Here is a 25626-nt window from a genome sequence, read left to right as displayed (position 1 = left end):
CCCTAATCAGGCGGCCTCCCTCTATAACCAAACCCTCTCCTCCGCCCTTGATGCGGTCGCCCCTGCCCAGCCCATCCGCCTTCGCTGCTCCAATCCCCAACCCTGGCACTCCAAACTTACCCGCTTCCTCCAAAAATGCTCTCGTACTGCCGAACGCCACTGGAGAAAATCTCGCTCCTTGGCTGATTTCCTCCACTTCAAGTTTATCCTCTCCTCCTACAGCTCTGCCCTCTCGCTCGCTAAGCAATCCTTCTTTAAATCCCTCATCTCCTCCCAGTCCTCCAACCCCCGCCGCCTCTTCGCTACCTTTAACACTCTCCTGTCTCCCCCCCTCCCCCCCTCCCTTCCTCCTTATCGCCCACTGACTTCACCACCTTTTTCTCCTCTAAAATCGCGGCCATCAGACTTGAAATTTCCTCCTCCACCCACTCTTCCGCCACCCCCCCTCTCGCCCTTCCTCCCCCCTCCACTCTCCCCCCCTCTCCACCCAGCCACCAACTCCTTCTCTCCTTCCGCCCCACCTCGGGTGAGGAAGTCCACTCTCTCATTTCTTCTTCCCCCCCTTCTACCTGCCCCCAGGACCCCATCCCTTCTCACCTTCTTCGCTCCCTTTCCGCCTCCACCTGCTCCCACCTTGCTCAACTCTTTAATCTGTCCTTCTCCACCGGCATCTTCCCCTCCGCCTTTAAACATGCTCTCGTCTCACCCATTCTCAAGAAACCCAACCTTGACCCCACCTCACTCTCTAATTACCGCCCCATTTCCCTTCTCCCATTTGCCTCCAAAATACTCGAGAGACTTGTCTGCAACCGTCTCTCCACCTACCTCTCTGAAAACTCCCTCCTTGACCCTCTCCAATCAGGCTTCCGCCCCCTCCATTCCACTGAAACTGCACTGGCTCAAGTTACGAACGATCTCCTCTCGGCTAAAGCCCTGGGCCACTACTCCCTCCTGATTCTCCTCGACCTCTCAGCGGCCTTTGACACCGTTGACCACCCCCTCCTGCTTCACACCCTTCAGTCCATTGGCCTCTCCGGTACCGTCCTCTCCTGGTTCACCTCTTACCTTGCCGACCATTCCTTCTCTGTTTCCACCTCTGATTCTCTCTCCCCATCTTCCTCCCTTCCAGTCGGGGTCCCTCAGGGCTCTGTCCTTGGACCCTTACAATTCTCACTATACACCTCTTCCCTGGGTGCACTCATCAGCTCCTTCGGCCTCAAGTACCACCTTTATGCTGATGACACTCAACTCTACCTTTGATCTCTCTCCCTCCCTTCTCTCCAGGGTATCCGCATGCCTCTCTGCCATCTCCTCCTGGATGTCCTCTAGATTTCTTAAACTCAATCTTGCTAAAACTGAACTCATTGTCTTTCCTCCCTCTCGTACCTCCTTCCCCTCTGACCTCTCTATCAATGTTGACAACTCATCTATCTCCCCTGTTCCCCAACTCCGCTGCCTAGGTGTCATCCTCGACTCCTCTCTCTCCTTTGCCCCTCACATTCACTCTCTTGCCAAATCCTGCCGTTTCCAGCTTCGCAACATTGCCCGCATTCGGCCCTTCCTCTCCCAGGATGCCACCAAATCTCTCGTCCACTCTCTGATCATCTCCCGCTTGGACTACTGCAACCTTCTCCTTATCGGCCTCCCCCTCTCTAATCTCGCTCCCCTTAGATCTGTACTTAACGCAGCTGCTAGGCTTATTTTCCTTTCTCGCCGTTCCACCTCTGTCTCCCCACTCTACCAAGCCCTTCACTGGCTCCCCTTCCCCTACAGAATCCTTTTCAAGCTCCTCACTCTGACTTACAAGGCCCTCGCCAACTCCACTGCTCCCTACATCTCTAACCTTATCTCTATTCACACTCCCTCCCGCCCACTGCGATCGTCCAATGATCGTCGCCTCTCTTCCCCTCTGATTACCTCCTCTCACGCACGTATCCAAGACTTCTCCCGCGGCGCTCCCCTCCATTGGAACAAGCTCCACCGCTCCATCAGAACTTCCCCTAATCTGTCCTCTTTCAAACGAACATTAAAAACCCACCTTTTCCTTAAAGCCTTCCAGTCTCATGCCTAAACTCCCACCAGTCGGCTACCTCTCTTTCTCATCCCTTCTTCCCTTCTCCCCCTTCCTCGACTTAGTCTCCGTTTCTCCCGTCTCTACGTCTCATCCATGTGTCTGTCTGTCTTCCCCTCCCTTTAGATTGTTCGCTCCTTTGAGCAGGGCTCTCCTACCTCCTGTTTCCATCACTTTTAACTGTGCTCTCCAGCTACTCTGCTCACCGCCTCTCGGTCCCTCTGCCCTCTGTCTCCTCTCGCTTCTCTCCGCTCCCCTCAGTGACTCTCAACCTGTCATCTGTGCCCACCCTCTTGGGCCATAGTTACCTACCTATAATTACTTTTCCCCTCCCTCCCTCTCTTTCATGCTGTGCCTGAGCCCCCAGAGTTATAGTGCTTACTGTTACTTGTACTGTGCTGTTTCACCTTGTACTGTGCCATTGTTTGTCCCTGTACGGCGCTACGGATACTTTGTGGCGCCCTATAAATAAAAATTAATAATAATAATAGTAATAATAATAATAATAATTCCTGCACCAGTGGCAGTGGTTCGGGCACATGACAAGAAAAAGGCCATTGTCATGCCTGGGCATAAAACAAAAAAATCCACTTCTTATGTGTAGAATTATTTCTACCCAAATCCAGACAACAATTGTATAGCTATTTGTAGTGTATGTCAAGCCACAGTCAGTCGAGGGAGGGACCTTAACCATCTTGGAACGTTGTCTATGTTACGCCATTTAACGAGAGTTCATGGCAAAGTGTTGGGAAAAGGTGAAAGATCTTCCCAAAAAAATACAAGCACTCCATCATCAGCTAAGACCCTCTGCTCACCGACATCCCGATGGCTACAAAATACACCCACCACACCATCCTCATCAATATCCTCAATAGCACTCGGAGTTAGCCGGGCATCCCACTTAAGGCTGGATGACTCCTGCACTATTATTGATTCCTCTGAAGAAAGCATTAGTCCCACTGCTGCTGCTGTTGCTGCTGCTGGGGGTGAATCGTAATCCCAGAGGCAGGTCAAGAAAAAGAGCAGTCCTACATTTCAGCAATTAACTGTGAAACAATCATTTGTGAGGGGAAGCAAATATGACAGCAGTCACCCAGTCGCCAAGCGAATCACAGACGCCATGGCTGCAATATTAGTGTTAGATCTGCGTTCAATCTCCACAACGCAGCTGGTTTTTCACAATTAATTGAGGTTTTGTGTCCGCGTTACAGAATTCCATCGCGGCACCATTTCTCCCGTAAAGCAATTCCACAACTATACCAAAAAGTGTGTAAAAATGTAGAGATTGGGCTGAAAAATGCCATTCTGCCCACTGTCCACTTAACCACAGATATGTGGACAAGTGGAAGTGGCCAAACCAAAGACTATATGACTGTGACAGCCCACTGGGTTGGTCATTCACCTTAACCAGCAGGAACAGCAGCAGCATGTACACCACTATGTAAAATTTGTCACAGGCAGGCCACTCTTTGTATCACTGGCTTAAGTAACAGGCATACAGCTGACAATTTGTTACGCAAACTAAGATATGTGATTGATACATGGCTTATACCACTCGGACTCTCCCCAGGGTATGTCATTTCTGATAACGCCAAAAATATAGTGCGAGCATTACAGCTGGGTGATTTCTAGCATATTCCCTGTTTTGCTCACACCATCAACTTGGTGGTGCAGAGCTTCCTACGAAATAACCGTGAGGTGCAGGAGATGCTTTCGGTGGCCCGTAAGATTTCAGTCCATTTCAGGCATTCAGCCACAGCATGTAGGAGATTACAGCAGCTCCAAGAGCAGTTTAACTTGCCCTGCCACCAACTTAAGCAAGAGGTGGTAACTAGGTGGAATTCCACCCTGTACATGCTTCAGAGGATGGAGGAACAGTGCAAAGCCATCCAAGCGTATTGCATAAGCCATGACATTGGGAAAGGAGGGGGGATGTATTTCACTCTTGCACAGTGGGGAATCCTTTCAGTCCTGTGCAAGGTGCTGAAACCATTTGAAGTTGTGACGTGTGAGGTGAGTGTAGACTCTGCTAGTTTTTAGCCAAGTCATTCCTTTAATTAGACTATTGGAAAAGCAGCGTGAGAAAATGAAGGAGGAGCTGGAAGCAAGCAATTCAGCAAAGTATGTTGGCCTTGTCGATCAAGTACTTAATTCGCTTCACAATGATCCTCGAGTTATTAAGATCTTGAACTCAGATCAGTACGTTTTGGCCACTGTGCTTGATCCAAGGTTTAAAACCTATATTGAGTCTTTACTTGTAAATGAGCGAGATGTGAACTTTTGCAAGGAGCTATTGCTCAGCAAGTTGGCCGCTGAATTGGGCCTCTGCTTGACAACGTGTCCTCCTTCACTTTCTCAAGCTGCTGCTGCTCGTAAAAAATTAAAATTCCCAAAAAAAAGCAGGGAAGACGCAGGTGGCAGATCAGAACAATTTAACATCTGGGCTGGTTTGAAGGATTTTTCTAAAAAATGTGTCACTTTGCCCATAACTCCATCCAATACGAGTATAAACATGCAAAGGATGGTGGAGGATTACTTTCAAGAGATATGGAAATGTCAGACAGTCCCTTTCCTTACTGGGAAGAAAAGCAGGCCATTTGGAAACCCATGTACAAACTTGCTTTGCAATAGTTAAGCTGCCCACCCTCCAGTGTGTACTCTGAACGAGTGTTCAGCACAGCAGGGAACTTCGTCAGTGATCGCCGTTGAAGGTTACTTCCCAAAAATGTGGAGAAAATGATATTCATTAAAATGAACTACATCTTCCACGAGGAAGGCCTTCACCATCCAAGACATCCAAGCACTGACTGTTCTCTAATGGCGGATTCAAGCGGCGATGAATTGATAGTATGTGATGATGACATACACACTGATGAGGGTGAGGATGAAGCTGAAGATGATGACGACAACATCTTTTTAAAACTTTCTATGTAAGTGTAGGGTGCAATCTACCCCCAAAGAGGAAAGGGACTTGTGGCATTTCCTTATCACGTACCGTCTTGAAAGGCTGCTGTTTCGGCAAATTCTCCTTAAGGGTAGGGTGTCATAGACAGAGTGACCCCAAACTGCCTTTGTCCATTTCTCTTAATATTGTACAGTCTATAACGGCTGAATTTTTTTGTATTTTATACAAGTGGAGGGCAGCCTAGAGAGACAGAAACCAAACTGGCTTTCTCCATTTCAATTAATATTGTACAGTCTATAACAGCTGAATTTTTTTTTATTTTATACAAGTGGAGGGGAGCCTAGAGAGACAGAAACCAAATTGGCTTTCTCCATTTCAATTAATATTGTACAGTCTATAGTGGCTGAATTTTTTTGTATTTTATACAAGTGGAGGGGAGCCTAGAGAGACAGAAAACAAACTGGCTTTCTCCATGTCAATTAATATTGTACAGTCTATAGTGGCTGAATTTTTTTGTATTTTATACAAGTGGAGGGGAGCCTAGAGAGACAGAAAACAAACTGGCTTTCTCCATGTCAATTAATATTGTACAGTCTATAGTGGCTGAATTTTTTTGTATTTTATACAAGTGGAGGGGAGCCTAGAGAGACAGAAAACAAACTGGCTTTCTCCATGTCAATTAATATTGTACAGTCTATAACGGCTGAATTTTTTGGTTTTGTAAACAAGTGGAGGGGGGCCTATAGAGACAGAGAGCAAACTGCCTTTTTCCATTTCTTTACATATTTAACTATAAGTGTAGGGTGTAATATACATCCAAAGACGATGGCTGCATTGCCAATATGCATAGATGGAGAGGAAGACAATCTGTTTTGTGTGTATAATAAATGAAGGCCTACCAACAAAGAATTAAACTGTTTTTTGGATGATTTATTACCTCTACAATTAGATTACTTATCTCTAAAACAGTGGGAGCACTAAATTGGGTTAGTTTAGGCCCAAAAACATTGATTTTCCAACAAAATAGCAAAACAAAACCAAACAAAACCAAAACACGCTATGGCGGTTTTGCAAAACCAAAACCAAAACACGACGGTAATCCAGATCCAAAACCGAATCCAAAACCAAAACACGGGGGTCAGTGACCATCTCTAATTTTAACTCCGGTTGATGATCTTATTGGTGAACATGAAGTATTTAGATATTGTCTGAACTTAAAGACATGTGTTGGACGGATGAACCTGTTAGACATGAAGAACTGTAGTAGAATATTCAATATTACTGATACATGTTCTATCGTATTCTGTACCCTTCTAAATAATGTATTACATGTTTTGTTGTTTACTTGAAGGGCATACAAAAAGGTTATCTCAAAGCTCCAGAGGTATACGTTGTATAGTAAAGGTAAAAAAAAAATTGTTTTGAGGATTAAGACTCTCTCTTATGGTAACCTGTTTAGATCTACAGACAGCGTGGTCATACAATGAAACTTGGTATTGAGATCCTGCATATAAAATCTTTAAGGTGATAGTTTATTATACTATCAAAGTCATATAATTGGATAAACGGAAGTATTTTGGTTAATATTGTTTTACCGTGCCATTGCAATCAGTATGCCACGTAACACGTGGCATGACGCGATCACACGGTAAAATACGCAAGCACACACTCGCACTCTCACATTTAGTTATTTATATATTTCATATTATAATGGTTCCATTCCCCAGTGATTTATGCAGATGGTATTTAGTTATATATATATATATATATATATATATATATATATATATATATATATATATATATATATATATATATATATATATATGGTTATATGTACACTTTAGTGATACTTAAGGTTCAGGTTACAGGAAACATGTCATGTTTAGTATCATTTTAATCCACTATTCATCCGCAGTCGGTTCATTCACCGAAGGGATTGCACATTGCATACTTTATTTAGCAATGTTAGGGAATAAATGTTTAAAATGTTACTGACTTTGTATTGTGAATAGACTAGCTTAAACTGGTTTCTGGGTGGGAGATTCATCTGGAATGTTGACCCTTACCCTTGGAGGGGGTTGTTTGAACTAGCCTATGACCTGTTTACACTGGGCTCTCTTGAAGCCTGGACCTATGGAAGCAAGCCACGTCATCTGCATTGTTTTCTCTGTAACACTGAGTGTATATTCTTTCAGGGCTAATTTGATGGCAAGGAGTTCCCTGTCCCCAATACCATAATTCTTCTCTGCAGCAGATAATTTCCAGGAAAAGAAGCCACACAGAGAAAATTTCCCAGACGAGTCTTTCTGTGACAAGATAGCCCCAACTTCAACAGAGGATGCATCGACCTCAAGGAAAAAAGGAAAGGTAGGGTTCGGTTGATGTGCAGAGGTGAAGGCTTTTTTTAAGGAAGAAAAAGCCCTCACAGCCTCAGGTGGCCAGAGATTCGCATTGGCGGACTTCTTGGTTAAGGCAGTAATAGGTTCAATCACGGAAGAGAAGCCTTTGATGAACTGTCGATGGTAGTTAGCGAACCCGATGAAATGCTGACTGCCTTGATTCCCATCGGCTGAGGCCACTCAGAAACCGCCTTTAATTTCTTGGGGTCCATGCACAAACCAGAACCAGAAACCACATGACCAAGAAAGGGAAGACGATCCTTCTCGAAGACACATTTGTCCAAATTGCAGAATAGGTGATGTAGGCGTAGACGTTCAAGCACCAGAGAAACATGATTACGATGCAAAATGATGTCAGGAGAAAATATCAAAATATCATCCAGGTAAATCACCACAAACCGATAATGGAAGTCCTGGAAAATTTTGTTGATGAAATTTTGGAACACTGCGGGGGTTACAGAGCCCAAAGGGCATAACCAAGTATTCCAAATGTCCATTGTGAATGTTAAATGCTGTTTTCCATTTGGGACTAATGATGCTTGATGCAAATTAAATTGTAGGCACCCCTAAGGTTTAGTTTGGAAAAGATAGAGGCCCCCTCAATTCTATCAATGAGCTCCGAAATCAAAGGCAAAGGATATTTGTTTTTCACAGCAATGGCATTAAGCCCACGGTAATCTATACAGGGACGTAGACCACCATCCTTAATTTTTAACAAAGAAGAAGCCGGCCCCCGCAGGAGAGGAGGATTTACGACTAAAGCCCCGTTTTAGGTTTTCTTTAATATAAAAGGACATGGAGTTGAACTCAGATAGAGACAATGGATAGAACCATCTTCTGGGTGGCAATTTATCTGGCAGCAGCTCAATTAAGCAATCCCAAGGTCTGTGAGGAGGTAACTTGGAAGCCTCTTTCTCATAAAATACATCCGAAAAAGAACTATAGTGAGAAAGGATAACAGAGGGCATTTGGGAAGAAGGAGAGCTTCCTACGAGGGACTTCTTAATCTTGGGAAGATATTGAGAATGACAAGCAGGGCCCCAGCAAGAACTTCAGGCTTGTGCCAATCCAAGGTGGGGGATTGAGTCTGAGCCAGGGAAGACCGAGTACCAGAGGATTAATAGCCTCTGGAATGACTAGCAAGGAAATAGTCTCAGTATGCAAAGCTCCAATGCGAAGGGATAGTTTGACTGTATGCTTCTTAATGGATCCTCCTGTAATTGGCTTCCATCAATAGCCATGATGGTGATCGGAGGGTCCAAGGGTAGAGTAGGAAAGATAACTTTCCAATGGCATCTGCGCTTATGAAGTTCCCTGCTGCCCCAGAATCAATGAGTGCAGGAAGGGAAAGCTGTTTGTCAGCTAATAATAGAAGAGCCTGGACAGAAAAGCTGGAGTCAACTGCAGAAGAAATGAAAACACCTAACTTGGCCTCTCCATTGTCGGTTAGGCTTGGTCGTTTCCCGGTCGTTTAATACAATTATTCAACAGGTGTCCAGGCTCCCCGCAATATAGGCACAGACGATTCTTAAATCGCCTCTCCCTCTCCTCCTGAGAGAGGCGTGCTCTACCTATTTGCATAGGTTCTTCCACCGGTACCACTGAGCTCTGAAAACGAGGAGCCGAACAAAAACCAGGGCGGCGGAAACTCTCCTCCTGGGAGCGTTCACGAAAACGAATGTCAATCTGGTTGCACAGAGAAACTAATGCGTCCAAAGAAGTTGGGAGCTCACGACCTGCTAACTGGTCTTTGATGCGCTCAGACAATGCTTGCCAAAAGGTAGCCACAAGGGCCTTGCTATTCCAGCGAAGCTCAGCCGCCAAGGTACGAAATTGGAAAGCGTACTGGCCTAAGGTAAGGGAGCCCTGGCGAAGGCGGAGAATGCCAGAAGCAGCGCTGGAAACACGTCCTGTTCATAAAAAATACGTCTGAAGGTCTCCAAAAAGGTGGCACAGTTATGTAATGTAATTACGCTCCCATAGACGAGTTGCCCAGGCGAGGGTTTGACCGGACAACAGGGAAATGATGTACGCAACTTTAGTCTTCTCCGTAGGGAAGTTCCCAGGCTGAAGTTCGAACTGGATGGCACACTGATTGAAAAATCCACGGCAGGCCTTAGGATCCCCATCAAATTTGGGAGGATTAGGGATGCGAAGCTGAGATGCTGTCGGAACAAGGGCGCCAGAACTACCCTGGGAGGGAATAGGTTGAGGAGGTGAAGGTGGAGGAGCAGGTGCAGCCGCCTGAGCCGAAAGAGTATTTTGAAGTGTATCCAAACGTGCAGACATACTCTGAAGAAACTGCAGGAACTTCGTCTGGTTCTTCTCTTGCTCTTCCACCGGAACAGCAAGATGCTCCAGCAAGTCCCTAGCAGAGGGATTACCGGATCCCTCCATCAGATAGATAGGGGGGTCAGAACAAACGGTTACGTCTACTGGAAATACCTTAGTCAGTATTAGCGCCGACCTTCCCAGGGCGCGGAGTCTAACGGCCCTCCCGGTCTTCTCCAAGAACCGCCGCAATGCAGGATGGTTTTAGCTGCCGGAGAACCACAGGTCGCGGCCCCAGGTTAGCCTACTGATGTAAGGATATAGTTCTATGGGATGGACAGGCAGGATAGGGCAGAGCAAGCAGGGTACATTAGCAGAAAGTAACTGCACTAACCGTGATATCCTAGAGAATATTGCGAGATTCCAGATCCGCAGTGCTGGAGGAGTAAGAAGGAGAGTCCGTAGGTATAGCCGGGTCGGTACACAGGAATCAGCCGGGTCAACAGTGCCAGGGATGTAACAGAGATTAGCCAGAGGACAATAGATGGGTCGGTACACAAGAATCAGCAAAAGGACACAAGGAAGCACAGGGAGGGAGCAGGAACGAGGAGAGGAAGCCAGACGCGGAGGAAACACATTGCTCTGACACAGATAGTGTGTCAGAGTGACCAGAAATAGAAATTTGAATTCCCTGCCCCTAGGTGATGGGACTACCCGGAAGTACAGCGCATTGGCGGATCGGCAGCAGGTAAGATTCCTAACAATGGGCATAAGTAGACATGGAGGGTGGAGGATGAAGGAAGAAAAGGGAGAGAATGAAAGTTTGGATGGAGGGTCTAGGAATGAAAAGGGTATCAAAGAATGTTTGAATGAATTAAGGTTACAGGATAGCCTGGTAAGGCAAGGTGAGGTGCTGCGCAGGAGAAATTTTGGAGCCAGGAATGTGAGGAGGTTTGAAGCAGGGAGGAGAAGCAAAGGTCTGTGGTGGAGCAGATTGCTAAAGTAGGGGTATATCTGATGTGGTCAGAGATATAATGTGGGAAAGCATTGCAGAGGGCTTTGAAAGTAATTATGAGCTGCTTGAATTGGATTCTGGAGGCAATGGGGAGCCAGTGAAGGTATTTGCTAAGGGATAAGAAACAGGAAGATTAGTCTGGTCACAGCATTCATGATAGATTGAAGACGAGAGAGACAGGTAAGGGGAAGGCAAATGAGGAAAATATTGCAGTAGTCTAGTAGGGAGATAAAGAATAAGTGGACCAGATTTTTAGTAAGATTGCAGAGGTGAAAGGACTCGGAGAAGTATTGAATGTGAAGCGAGAACCTGACGTTAAGACAGCAGGCATAGGGAACAGGAGAGAAAGTGGTATTGTCTACTGTGAGAGAGATGTAGGGACAGACACATGTGGTATTAGAACGGGAAGGTAATATGCTTGGATTTACCTTTTCATACAACAATCACACACATTCAATCAAGACTCCTAAACAAGGCTAGGACCTGTTACAAACTTTGAAATTTCCTGACTTACCGGCTCATCCGTGTCCACATCAGCAGTGACTCGCAAATGACCTCTGCAAGCTGACTGGTCTAAGACATAAATAGTGCAACTTGGACTTTTTCTACTCCTATGGGTATCAAGCTGAGAGTTTTCCGGCAAGTTGGAAAAACCAATCAGATTCTAACTATCATTTAATTAGTACATTCTACAAAATGATAGCTAGAATCTGATTGGTTGCTATAGGCAACATCTCCACTTTTCAAACTCTCTGGAAAACTCTCAGCTTGATACATTTACCCCCTAGTGTTGCACATCTGTTACATATGCTTTAATGTAATTTCTTTAACATTATCTTCATGTTACAGTACTCTGACGGATTTATTTAATGAGTGTCTGGTTTGGGGTTGTCGCCGTCATGGGGAACGCCTTGTACCCAGGCTCTGTCTTTTTTAGTTTTTTAGATATTTCTCTTGCTCTCATCCGTTTATTAATAATGTCAGATTGCTTTCTGAGTTTAATTGCAGTTCTCTCATGAAGTATAACTGTTGTCTTTTGAATTCCTGTTATTCCCTCCCTGAGGGGGTTGTTGTCTCGGGGAACACTTTGCGGCCACGCTTGGTTAATACATCGTGGTCACACATTTAGCTCCCAAGTTGTCTCCCACTGGTGTCCCCGGGTGCGGCGCTGCCCACTCCTATACTTCTTTTATCGGTTAATGATGTGTCTTATTGTTTATCTTTATTTTCTCATCTACTTTGTTGGTTCTGTTCGGATGCTCGGTTAATATATATTGTTGTGGGTGTTTTTTTTTTTTTTTTTTTCTTATGACACCTATTATTTCTAATCAAAAAACAACAAAATATCTTTTGGCGTATGATTATGGGAATGAACAAAGGGACTATTGAACGGGGTCTGCGTCCCTGTAATAATAGAATATATATACCAACCAAAATGCAGTAGATCCTCAGGTCATCAAAAAAACTGGTACTGCAATGTGGATGTTAAAAACGAGTGACAGGCGAGTGACTGTTTAGCCTTGGTGTTTGGGGATCTAAAGCGATTGTTATACCATGATTTGTGGACTGTCTAAAGTCCACTATTTTTGGATTGCTTAAATTTTTACAAGCTATTTACCCCACTGGGTTGGAATTCTTTCACGATATTATAAGTATATAATGATATGAGCTCTGACTGTATTCCCTTTTTTTGGTAAGGAACATCTGAACCAGACACAGTCTGTGCCATCAGAATCTTTGGAGGAAAAAATTCTAACTGACAGAATTTTTGATAGGTGCACCTATATTTATTACCGTTTTTTCTCTTATAGATGGTGGCTTGTTTATTTATATGCATATTGAGTATATTTATCTTGTGTTATGCACTTTCATCGCCTCCTTTATCACTATCCCGCTCCCACGACTTCCTATCACTTATTTGTTCCGTCTGATTTGGGCAGTCCATGCCTCGCCCCTCTTTTCCATTACCTATATTGTACCTATTGTTTGAGCCCATCCATTCACTAGCTTACTTATTCATTCCAAGCACTCAGACCCTCCATGACTCTTTAAATTCTCTCTCTCAGTGCTAATGGATTTAACTCCCCTACTAAATCTACAGTGGCATTACAACATTTTAAATGCTTTAAGACAGACCTTGTCTTCCTACAGGAAATACACTTCAAGACTCCTCATCCACAACTGATATGTAAAACATAATTATTACGCATCCACTAACAGTAGACAAAGAGGCACTACCATCGCAACACCTCTTTCTCACTGGAATCTTTTTTCGCAGATCCACTAGGCAGATATTTAATTCTTGTAGGTTCTCTCGGCCTTGCCAAATTGACTTTAGTTTCCGCTGTATGCTCCCAATGTGGGACAGGGTACCTTCTTCTCAGCTTTATTCGAGCATCTCTCCTCCCTGGCCATTGCCAAGTAATCATAGGCTGTGATTTCAATTCCACACTAGACCCCGAAACGCAAATTGCATCTCTCACAGCATTACATCAGTATTTCCCAAAATGGAAAAACTCATCTCAAACTGATACGTATACGTGACTATGTGGCCAACTACAAGAACTCCTCTCCAAAAAGCTGTTAAACCCTGTGCTGGCTTCATCAGAAGTTCTACGAGAGTGGATATTGAGCAGGCAGACTGCTGGTGCAGAAATTATTAGATAAACACACTCTAAACCATATCTCTTCCATCAAAACGCCCTCAGGCAACCTCACCTATGACCCTAAACGTATAGCGGACATTTTTAGAGACTATTACTCTACTCTATATAATCTCCCATCCCAAATCTCAGATCCCGCCTCTCTACAATCCAAAATCAAAGACTTATTGTTCTCTATCGCCCTGCCACACTCTCCCCAGCATGATCCGACTATCTCAATAATCCCATCACCACTGAAGAAATCGCTCTGACAGTCAAGTAACTTAAAAATTCATTGGCCCCCCGGACCTGATGGCCCTACAGCCATATATTACAAAACTTTCATAAACCCCCTCATGCCCATGCACAATTTCATCTGGCCACCACTGAAGTCATACCGAAATCTGGTCAAGACCCTCAGTGCTGTGGCAATTACAAGCCCATTTCCCTTTTAAATGTCGGTCTCAAACTAATTGCGTAACTCTTTGCCATTCGCCTAAATGCAATCATCACCTCACTGGTTCATCCCGACCAGGTTGGCTTTACCCCTGGCTGCCAGGCCTCTGATAACACCAGATGAGCCATTGACTTGACCTATGTCTACAACCTAAATCACACTCCCACCTTGTTTATAGCACTTGATGTGGAAAAGGCCTTTGACAGGGTGGGATGGCCCTATATGCAACAGACTCTCGCAGCCATGGGTATGGGAGGGTCCTTCTTAGGAGGCATTGCCTCCCTTTACTTTAACCCTACTGCTTCCATCTTTTCCCTTTGTGATACATAATGGCACTTGCCAGGGGTGCCCAATATCTGTATCACTAGCCTGTAAAATCTGCACTAATCCTGATATCTCAGGAGTCCACGTGGACCCCTCAGAACAGAAATTATCCCTCTACACGGATGACATTCTACTTTCAATCACAAACCCCCACATATTGCTGCCAAATCTCCTTAAAATATATATATATATATATATATATATATATGTGTATCTATATATATATATATATATATATATATATATATATATATATATATATATATATATATTGTATATATTTGGAACTCTAACTACAAAATCAATGCCTCCGGATCAGAAATCCTTGACCTAAATGTTCCCCCCGCCCTTTGTCATCCGTTAAATCTAGCTTTGACTTCAGATGGCAGTCACATAAACTAAATTATCTAGGGGTTTACCTGACCCGCTCTTATAATGAACTGCAGATCTATTAAAATGGGATAAACTCATAATCTCCTGGACGGGCAGGATAAACTCTCTTAAAATGAATATCCATCCCCACCTTTTATATCTTTTTCAAGCTTTGCCCCTTAAAGTTCCTACAACAAATGGCCACCAAATTTGTTTGGTTTGCTAGGATACCTAGGATCCGTATGCAGATATTTCATAAACCAACCAAGGAAGGTGGGCTCTGAGTCCCTAATTTCCTCAAATATTGTTGCGCCACTCACCTCACTCAATGCGTACTCCTTCACTCCCCTCCAGGTAAACGAGTCTGGGTCGATAGCAAAGCTGCTTTTACTGTCACTATATCACCCGCCTCGTTACTCTGGCTAAAACCTCAACATCGACCCCCCCAATCACAACTCCCCCAACTCACATTCTCGCCCATCTCCTGGAATCACACAGTATACTCTTACCAGCTAGCCTCCAATGATTGGTGTATGACGCCTTTAATCCCTCTTTCATCCCTGGACATCATCCAGCTCATTTCTACCACTGAACACATTGCGGCATAAACTTTCTCACTGACTAGCTCCTCTTTAATTGAGGGACTCCAATCAAGAGTAGGAAGGGAGAAATGTAAGAGAAAGAAGTGGAGACCAGGAAAGAGAGACCAGAGATGTATTAAATGAACCAGGAAAAGGCAGTGTCCCAAATGCCAAGGTATAGGAGACTGCTCAGTAGGAGAGAGTGGCGGTGGAAAGGTCAAGGAGTATGAGGACGGGGAGTGGCATTAGACTTCGCTAGTAGTAAGTTGTTTATGTGGATTGAAGAGGAAAAAGGATAGATTTCAGATGAAGAGGTTGAAAATGACAGCTAAAGTTAGGAGGGAGAGAGCAAAGGAAGTAGGAGTGAACAGGTTGCAGGTTAGTAGGGGGAGGCAGATTTGTGGAGAGGAGATGTCATGATGCCAAGTCCCTGAGAAGAACAGTAGATAGGTCATCAGCGAAGAAGTGAAAAGCCAAGCAGCTAAGTTCTGAAAGACTGTCTATTGTATGACACAGAACCCACCCATGTAACCTATGTGACCGCCGGAAAGATTCAACACTTCTGAAAAAGTCTTGAGGAATACTGAAACACATGATCAATTGCTCGACCAACTGCCGATAGTTCCTGAAACAGCGACTCCTTTCTGGGGGTGTATATTTAAATTTATGATGTTGTCTCTACCTCTCCCAAATGGTATGGTGTCAGAATATCAGACAAATTGGAATAATGCGATTTTAATGGAGTAGCAATGTAAACCTGTTTTACATGCTTCATTTGACATTTATGTGTTTCTGTACGCAAGTGTATACAAATGTATTTTTTACCACATGTGAAAATACATATTCTCATTAAAGTATCATTTATTTCCTGATGTGACATGTATCCATGTATTTGATTTCATATTATATGTATTATTTTTAAAATACAATAGCATAATAGTCTTATATTTATGTGTAATGATTGTACATATTATTTATTAAAACTTCTATAGGTATAGAACATTCTTAAAGTAATGGCTGAATAGGTAGCAATTTATATAGATTATTATTATTATTATTATTAATATTTATTTATAAGGCGCCACAAGGCATCCGCAGCGCCGTACAGAGACAAACAAAATCACAATACAATGGGAGACAGCACAGTACAGTAAACACAGCAACTCAGTACGCTCAATGCACAGCTAGAGAGGGCGGGGAAGGGGGAGGGAGGATCCGCAAACGACAGGGCCCAAGAAGGAGGGCGCGGAAGACAGGGAGACCCCCAGGGGGGAGGAGGGAGAGTGGACGTGGGGTGGAGGACCCTCGAGGAGGAGGGCTAAGTAGCTGGAGAGCAGAGTTAGAAGTGGTGGAAACAGGAGGAGAGATGGCCCTGCTCAGAGGAGCGTACAATCTAAGGGGAGGGGTGGACAGACAGAGAGACGCAGGGGAGAGAGGGAGAGTAGGGGGACAGAGGCAGAAGATAAGGTAGGAAGTTAAGTGGGAGACAGAAAGGCTTTAAGAAAAAGGTGGGTTTTTAGGGCCCGTTTGAAGCTGGACAGATTAGGGGAAGTTCTGATGGAGGGAGGGAGCTTGTTCCAGTGGAGGGGGGCAGCGCGGGCGAAGTTTTGGATACGCGCGTGGGAGGAGGTTATAAGGGGGGAAGAGAGGCGACGGTCAGAGGCAGAACGGAGAGGGCGGGATGGAGCATGAATAGAGAGGAGGGTGGAGATGTAGGGCGCAGTGGAGTTGGCGAGGGCCTTGTAGGTGAGTGTGAGGAGCTTAAAGAGGATTCTGAAGGGGAATGGGAGCCAGTGAAGGGCTAGGTAGAGGGGGGAGACAAAAGAGGAGCGGCGAGAGAGGAAAATAAGCCTAGCTGCAGCGTTAAGGACGGATCGAAGGGGATCGAGATGAGAGTGGGGGAGGCCAGTGAGGAGGAGGTTGCAGTAGTCCAGGCGGGAGATGATCAGAGAGTGGATAAGGCATTTGGTGGCATCTTGGGAGAGGAAGGGCCGGATGCGAGCGATGTTGCGCAGCTGGAAGCGGCAGGATTTAGCAAGAGAGAGGATTTGGGGGCCAAAGGAGAGAGAGGAGTCGAGGATGACACCAAGGCAGCGAAGTTGGGGGACAGGGGAGATAGAGGTGTTATCGACAGTGATGGAGAGGTCAGAAGGGGATGGGGTATGAGAGGGAGGAAAAACTATGAGCTCAGTTTTGGCAAGGTTAAGTTTGAGGAATCGAGAGGACATCCAGGAGGAGATGGCAGAGAGGCAGGCGGACACCCTAGAGAGGAGGGAGGGAGAGAGATCAGGAGAGGAGAGGTATAGTTGAGTGTCGTCAGCGTAAAGGTGGTAGCTGAAGCCGAAGGAGCTGATGAGTTCACCCAGGGAGGAGGTGTATAGAGAGAAGAGTAAGGGTCCCAGAACAGAGCCCTGAGGGACCCCGACTGGAAGGGTGGATGGGGGGGAGAGAGACCCAGAGGTGGTGACAGAGAAGGAACGGTGAGTAAGGTAAGAGGTAAACCAGGACAGGACTGGGCCGGAGAGGCCAAAAGACTGGAGGGTGTGAAGGAGGAGGGGGTGGTCAACGGTGTCAAAGGCTGCAGAGAGGTCAAGGAGGATGAGAAGGGAGAAGTGGTCCTTGGCTTTTGCAGAGAGGAGGTCATTGGTGACTTTAGCCAGGGCAGTTTCAGTGGAGTGGAGGGGGCGGAAACCAGACTGGAGAGGATCAAGGAGGGAGTATTCAGAAAGGTAGGAGGTGAGACGGCTGCAGACGAGCCTCTCGAGAATTTTGGAGGCAAAAGGGAGAAGAGATATGGGGCGATAGTTCGAGAGAGTAGTGGGGTCAAGATTAGGTTTCTTAAGAATGGGGGATACGAGAGCATGTTTGAAGGAGGAGGGGAAGATGCCAGTGGAGAGGGAGAGATTAAAGAGGTGAGCGAGGTGGGAGCAGGTGGTGGGGGAAAGGGAGCGAAGAAGGTGGGAGGGGATGGGATCCATGGGGCAGGTAGTGGGGGGGGAGGATAAACTGAGAGAGTGGACTTCATCGCCGGTGGTGGGACGGAAGGAGTGGAGGGGAAGGTGGTTGGGGGGGAGGACAGAAGAGTGGGAGGGGTGGAAGAGAGAGTGGAGGAGGTGATTTCAAGTCGGATGGCCTCGATTTTAGAGGAGAAGAAGGAGGCGAAATCAGAGGCAGTCAGGGAGGAGGGGGTGGGGGGAGGGGAGGGGGCCAAGAGAGTCCTGAAGGTGGCAAAGAGGCGGCGGGGGTTAGAGGACTGGGAAGAGATGAGGGATTTAAAGAAAGATTGTTTAGCGAGTGAGAGGGCAGAGCTGTAGGATGAAAGGATGAATTTAAAGTGGAGGAAGTCAGCCAGGGAGCGGGATTTTCTCCAGTGACGTTCGGCGGAACGGGAGCATTTTTGGAGGAAGCGGGTAAATTTGGATGTATATTGTCAGGGGCAAACGCAGGATTTAGAAGGGGGGGTTTCCGCCCCCCCCGGAAAAAATAATAATATTTCGGTGAGTCTGAATTCCACAGCAGCCGCGGCGCAGTCAAGCAGCATCCGCGGCAGTGCTGTATTATACTACAATACAGCACTGCCGCGGACGCCTCTTTGACAGCGCCGTGGCTGCTGTACAGTACCGTTGGTTCGCGGAGGGGAGGGGTTTCCGGAGAACCAGAAACTCCCCCTGCGTGCTCCACTGATTGTATATGTCAGCTTGCATAATTGTACATCTGCATCCAACCTGTGTCTCTCCCAAAGACAATAGATGTTTATTGCACATGTCACCTTGCATAATTTTACACCTACATCCACCTTGTGTCTGTCCCAAAGACCATAGATGTGTATTGAACATGTTAATTGGTTTTGTCCGTATTTGAAGTCTATCTTTCTTGCTACTGCACCTAATAAACCACAAAGTTGTTATCAATAGCATTTATTTTTAAAAAGCATCCAGTACAATGAATGTAGAAAAAAATAAATAGCAGAATTTCTTAATCCACTAACATATTTAACGTTTAATCTGGCTACTGCATGCTAAAATTACTTTCTCATTATTTGAAACACTTCCACATTTTTGATGTTCCCTATCAATTCTTTAAAATATTCCTTCAGGTCTCTCATCTTCTTGACCACACCTTTTTCATCACAGGAAGTGCTATAAATATTAGTGCGTGTGAAACGGAATACAACATTGTTTTTACCAGAAGGACTAGTACCATTTGTTCACCTTGGACACTGCTTGAAATCATTAAATTCTCGCTTCTCTGCCTTTTGGCTAAGATCAAGTGTAGTATCTGCTCTTATCTGGCCTAACACCCAGTGGTTGTAATGCTGATTGTGGCTCTTCCATAGCGCAATCTAACACTGGTGAGGGTTCAAACAGATGTAGACTTTACTGCCCAAAACCCAGTGGTCTGAAACCTGATTGGGGCTCATCCATAGCACAATCTAACACTGGTGAGGAATTGTTAAGGCGGACTGCACCCGATCTTAGCCGGCCAGGAGCAAGAAGACGACTGCGAGCAAGATCGACTCCGGTGAAGAAGCTCTGTAGGATCCTGACTGCTGGGACAAAATTTGCATAGCTCCGCCCCCCTTGAAAAAGATCGCACTCCAGACCAGCCTTCCAAGCCTCACCTCCCCAGGAAGAAGCGCCAGGAAGATGGCTTCAGCTGCTGCAGCTCCTGCCTCCACCCCTGCTGCTGACCCTGCGAAGAAGGGAGGAAAGACCACCACACCGAAGCCTCTCCCCGTGGCTGAAACCTCTGCCTAAACCACTCCTGCTGCTGCTGGACAAGGGGAGTCCAGCCAGGATGCCCCCCAGAAAACCCCCACTCTGGAACCCTGGATGAGGCAGACCATCATCCTGAAGCTGAAGGAAGTGGACAGAAGGGTCCCAGACATGATGGCTGAGACTTTCGGGAAGAAGATGATTATTGAACAGGGCTTCTCCAAGGCTGAAACCTTCAGCATGCAGAACTACCTGAAGGGGATCTTCTACATCCTCTTCGCCTCCATAGCTATCTGCAGGAGATACTGGGAGGCAGTGAAGACAGCGAGACTGGAATCTCCCTTTTCCCGCTTTGTGGGGAACTGCCCCATCCAGAGAGAGGAGAGAAGAGTGACGGTCTCCATGAGGAATCCTCACACCCCTGGTAAGGACATCGCTACCTTTCTGAGTCGCTTTTCCTCTGGGGTCAAGGACCCCTCCATGATCCTGGATGCAAATGGCTTCTGGATAGGCAAGTGGTCCATCATCATCAGGCTGAGGAAGAACGACTCTGCAACCAACGGTCTCCAGCACCTGCCAGCATGTTTTGCCCTGGGCGGCTCTGCCGGCCTTCCCCACTATGCTGATCAGTCAAGAAACTGCAGGAAGTGTGGGGAAGCTGACCACATGGCGAGAAGCTTCAAAGTTTCAGCCTGCAGGAACTGCAGAGTGGTAGGGCACGAGACCAAGGACTGTCCACGAAAGACATCATGCAACCACTGCGGCCTGGCCAGCCACATCTAAAGGGACTGCATCCAGAGGGCTAGAACCTACGCTGCAGCAGCTGGAAAGGACTTCTCGAAAGTGGACCTGCTCCTGCCCTGCAGCCCAAGCCAGCCCAGAGGAAGCAACAGAAGCCCCTACCGCAGGCACAAGTTGGTAAGATGTCTTCCACCCCTCCTCTCCCCCTTCCAACCTCCCTCCCCACTCCTCCCCCCTGCTCCTGTTGTGACAGTACCTCCCTCCCGTCCTGCTGTCACAACTCCCCCACCCTCCTCTACCCGCTCCCGTCCTCTTCCCACCTTCACCCCTCCCCGTCGCAACCTGCCCCCCTCTCTCCCCTGCAGTAGCAATAACCCCCTCCACCGCTACTGCAGCTCTCTCCCTTTCCCTGGAAGATTTTCCCCCTCTTGTCTCCTCTGCAGGTAGGGAGAACAAACTAAGGAGGAAGAGAAAATAGCTAGACAGCCCAGCCGGCGGCTCTGACACTTCCAAGAAGCAGGCGGTCGAGCTGCAGGATGAGGCCCTTGAGGAGATGGTAGAGGATCTGCTGGCAGCTCGGGATTCCGAAACGGAGGAGGAGTTGGAGGTGGAGGAATTCCTGGAGCTGCCCGACATCTGCCTATTCGACCATCTGGAAGAGAGAGGTATGCTCCCACCCCACCATGGGGACATGGGCAGAACGGACCAAGTCCCACCAGACAAGGAGGGTAACTAATGTATTGACTGTGCTAACTTTCTTTTTTCTCCCAACTAATGGCTAATTTTTCTATTTTTACCATTAATGTGACAAGTGTGAAGGATAAGATTAGACGTCAGTGTGTGTTTACCTTTCTAGACAGTCAGAAATGTGATGTTTACATGTTGCAGGAATGTTCTTTGCCTTTCTCTAGCTCCTATAGGCACCTGGGTAGGGAGTGTTCTCACGGGTCCTCCTATTGGTCTGGGGGGAGTGACTGTAAGTCTGCAGGGTTCATCATCCTTATCAGGGGAAGCCTCTTCACACTAGATTCCGTTCAGGAGTTTGTCTGCAGCAGATTGCTTATCGTAGATGGCTTTTGGGCGGGTGAGCCTATCAGGCTTATTTGTGTGTCATCCCATGGTAAGAATGAGCGTTTGGAGCTTTTCCAGACCCTGTGGGCCTAGCTCGCAACCACCAGGGCGATAGTGATGGCCTGGGATTTTAACTGCCCTATAGAGGAAGGCGGACGAAGTTCTAACAGCAATGCTAAACTTGATGTTTCTTCTAGGTTGCTGCAGGAGATGGTAGCCAAAGCATCCTTGCGGGATGCAGTGGGATCCATGGGGGTCAGCTCTGTAAACTATACTTGGAGCCGCCCTGATGGCTCAGTGCGTTTCCGGATTGACTTTGTGTTTACCTCGAGAGCGGTAAGACAGAACAGGCGTGTCATGGTTCCCTGCTTCTTTTCTGACCACAGGGCCATTCTATTCGAGGGGGTTCTGGGCTACAGTTTTCCTCCCGACCCAGGCTCCTGGAAACTGAACTGTGCTCTGCTGGAAAGGGAAGAGGTGTTGGAGGAGCTGAGGGATGCGTATGTGACTTGGAAAAATGACAAAATGTATTTTGATTGTATGTCTAACTGGTGGGAGCATGTCAAGTGCAAGTTTGGCAGTTTCTTTCAGGCTAAGGGAAGACAACAGGCATGTGAGAGGAAGAGAAACTTCAGGAGGCTTCAGCGTCAGCTGCAGTCCCTGCTAGATCTCCAACTTTGTGGCTGGGACGTGAAGGATGATCTGACGGAGGCCAAGGGGGGCCTGAAAAGACACTTCGAGGAGGAATCCAGGCGCATCATCTTCCGTTCCAAGGTAGAGAATCTGAAGAAGGGTGAGAAATGTAACTCTTTCTTTTTCAGAAAACTTCACTCCGGCCACACTCCCCTGACTGAGCTGCGAGACGAGATTGGCACCCCCAGGAAGGGGAAAGAGGGCGTCATGGGAGTTGTCACAGACTACTACAGCCACCTCTACTCCTCTAAGACTACAGATACAGATGCGTCTGAATTGTTCCTGTCAGGTATCACTAACCCTATTGATCCTACAGGTAGAGCAGTCATGGACACCCCACTCACGTTGGGGGAACTGCACTCTGCCACTAAATCCTATAGGGCGGGTAGGACCCCGGGCAGTGATGGTCTCCCAGCGGAGCTCTATGTAGCGCTGTGGGACCTCATTGGCCCAGACCTGCTAGAACTTTACGAGGAGATGGTGGTGGAGGGCAGAATGCCTCCGACTCTAAGAGAGGGATTGATCACGATTCTGTACAAGTGCAAGGTGGAGAGGTGCGATCTTAAAACTTGGAGGCCCATCTCTCTCCTGAACGTGGACTACAAGATCCTGGGCAAGGTACTAGCCAACAGGCTAAAGTTTGTCATTGGGCAGTTTGTTCATCCTGACCAGACTTGTGGCATTCCTGGTCGTAGGATTGCAGACAGTCTTGCGCTGCTGAGGGACACGGTCCACTACATCAAAGACCGCCATGCACACGTGGCCCTGGTCAGTCTTGATCAGGAGAAGGCCTTTGATCGTGATTTTATGCATAAGCTTTTGTACAGGTTTGGATTGGGTGATATGTTTTGTTCTTATGTTAACCTGATGTACCTTGATATTTACAGTGTTGGTTAACGACTGGAAGACTGACCCCTTTTCTGTTATGTCTGGGATCGGACAAGGCTGTCGTCTTTCACCTCTTCTTTTTGTCTGTTGCATGGAGCTCTTCGTGATGTGCATCAGGCGGAATCCAGAGATAAGAGGCATCACCGCACTGGGTCCAGACCGTTTAGAGGCCAAGTGTTCGCTGTACATGGACGACGTCACTGTCTTCTGCGCTGATCAGCGTTCGGTGTCAGTACTCATCCAGACCTGCGAGAGCTTTGGCAGAGCTTCAGGGGCAAAGATCAACTGCGGGAAGTCAGAGGCAATGCTGTTTGGACAGTGGCACCTGTCATGCCCCGCTGCATTCCCCTTTACAATCAAGCCGGACTTCATCAAAATCCTTGGAGTTTGGTTTGGTGAAGAGGAGGCAGCCCTGAAGTGTTTGGAAGAGAGACTGGCGACAGTCAGACAAAAGATTGGACTGTGGAGCCTCAGGGACCTTACCATCGAAGGAAAAGCACTGGTGCTGCGCAACGAGATCCTTCCCGTTCTGCAGTACACGGCCCAAGCTTGGCCACCTCTTGTTGCCATCTGTAAGACCATCACGGGGACAGTCTTCCACTTCATCTAGGGCTCCAAAATGGACAGAGTGAAGCGGTCAGTTGTGTACAAGGATCCCCTCAAAGGTGGGAAAGGGATATCAGACATTCCCACCATGCTGCTGGCCTTCATTATTTGTAACTGCATCCACAGGACACCTTGAAAAGAACATTTGCTCTGCTGGGAAGTCCATGTCTCGCTTTTTTCTTCCTCTTTGGAGGACCCTTGGTTGGGACAGCTCCTTCCCTTACAACTGGACTAAACCTTGGTTTTACCTGGATGTTGCACAACTTGTGAGAGAGCACCATTTGGAGAGACTGAAACCAGACTTGTGGAATCCAAAAACTATCCACAACCTCATCAGAGCGAAAAATGTTATGGAGTCTGTTCCAGGGTACCCTGTTGCTACAGCCAGACACGTCTGGGAGAATGTGGTCTCTAAGAGTATCATATGTGTTTTTTGTACTTTATAGAAATAAAGCTACTTTTTCAATCAAAAAAACTGCTTGACGGGGCGGAGCTTGGATGCCATTCCGCTGAGTCATGTCTGTGCAGAGCTCTGCAATTATTACCCCTTTACAACCATTTTGTCGGCTCTTTAACTTTGGCCATCCCCTGCCAACGGTGGCTGAAACTTCAGGGCATCCGGGGAGACCACTGAAACCCGGCTGGGCTCGGAACAGACCCCTCTCTCTGGCAACCTCTTGGAGACCACAGCTCAACATATCTTGGCCCCCTGCTAGCAGAAACGGAACTCCCAGGCCTTGCGTGTATCACGCTACCAAATGCTCCCGCTGTAAGCTGTAAACTGCAGACACTGTTACCTGCGAGTGCTCCGGTGACCACAGCCGACCAGTGGATGCGGAGAAGCCCTGTTGAAGGAACGTTCCTCCCCTGTCACGGAGATAGGGCGGTTGTGCAGAGATCGTGGCAGGGTCAGTTTCGTTGAAGTGGAGAGGGATCCTGCAGACTGCACTGCCTTAAGAGGAGAAACCGACTGGCAGTCTATCAGAGTGAGTGGCCCCGGCGGTGGTTCGTGTTTGCCCATTGACCGGAAGTAATGGCCGCCATTATCAGCGCCTCTTCCGGCATCATCTGCCCTGCCATCCTTCCCAAGGTACCAGTGGGCTCCTTATATGTTCGGGGGTCCCTGCCAGCTCTCCTGACAGTAACGGGGAGCCTCTCATTCTGGCATTTTTACCCGGGTTATATACCAGAGAGAGACGCAGTCCCCTATCTAAGATCTAAGTGAGCCCCCCGGTTGTGAGTCCTCACCCCACAGAGATCTGCAGCTGCAGTATTGTATAGTGCCCATTACTTTTGAGCTCTCACTTGCTTATCATCTACATTGCTGTATAGAGGAGCAGGCTCTGATCAGGCACAGCTCTGCTGCCACCTAGTGACTATTCTGAATACTAAAACCTATACTCTAGTTATCCTCACGGGGCTCTACACCTTTAACCAGCAGGTTCGCTTGGCTCTTCTTGGATACCTGCCGGCATTTCTTAAACGGTTACTCACGACTGATTTTCTCCTAGACTAAAATGTTCTAAATGTCCCGCGCAGGGAAACCAACCCTTCACAGCTGCAATATTGTCATATTATAGAAACAAAGCAGTCCTGTTATGACTACTAGAACAAAGCAAACCTCTACGTTAGACACCTCTAACTTCTTCGATAGAAGTAAAAAGCATACTAAACCACAAGCGTCTGCCGCAACTTAACAGCAGCCAGTCCGTTCGCCGCGCTCAGACATGATGGGAGAGGATGAAGTTCCCCTGGCTATGAGACTCCTGATCAGCTCATTAGTTCAAGATATTAAGACAACGTTTCAAAGTGAGCTAAGACAAGCAATCTCAGAGTTCCGGAAGGAGATCGGCGAGCTGGGTGATCACACGG

The 25626-nt window shown here is 47.0% G+C and overlaps 1 pseudogene; it reads left to right on the top strand.

Moving 5' to 3' along the window:
• Window positions 1-19279: 19279 nt before the first annotated feature.
• Window positions 19280-19386, top strand: LOC142137185 (U2 spliceosomal RNA; annotated as a pseudogene).
• The last annotated feature ends 6240 nt before the right edge of the window (window positions 19387-25626 follow it).

Source organism: Mixophyes fleayi, chromosome 1, assembly GCF_038048845.1.
Source record: "Mixophyes fleayi isolate aMixFle1 chromosome 1, aMixFle1.hap1, whole genome shotgun sequence".
Classification (NCBI taxonomy): domain Eukaryota; kingdom Metazoa; phylum Chordata; class Amphibia; order Anura; family Limnodynastidae; genus Mixophyes; species Mixophyes fleayi.
This window is presented reverse-complemented; position numbering and strand designations above follow the sequence as displayed.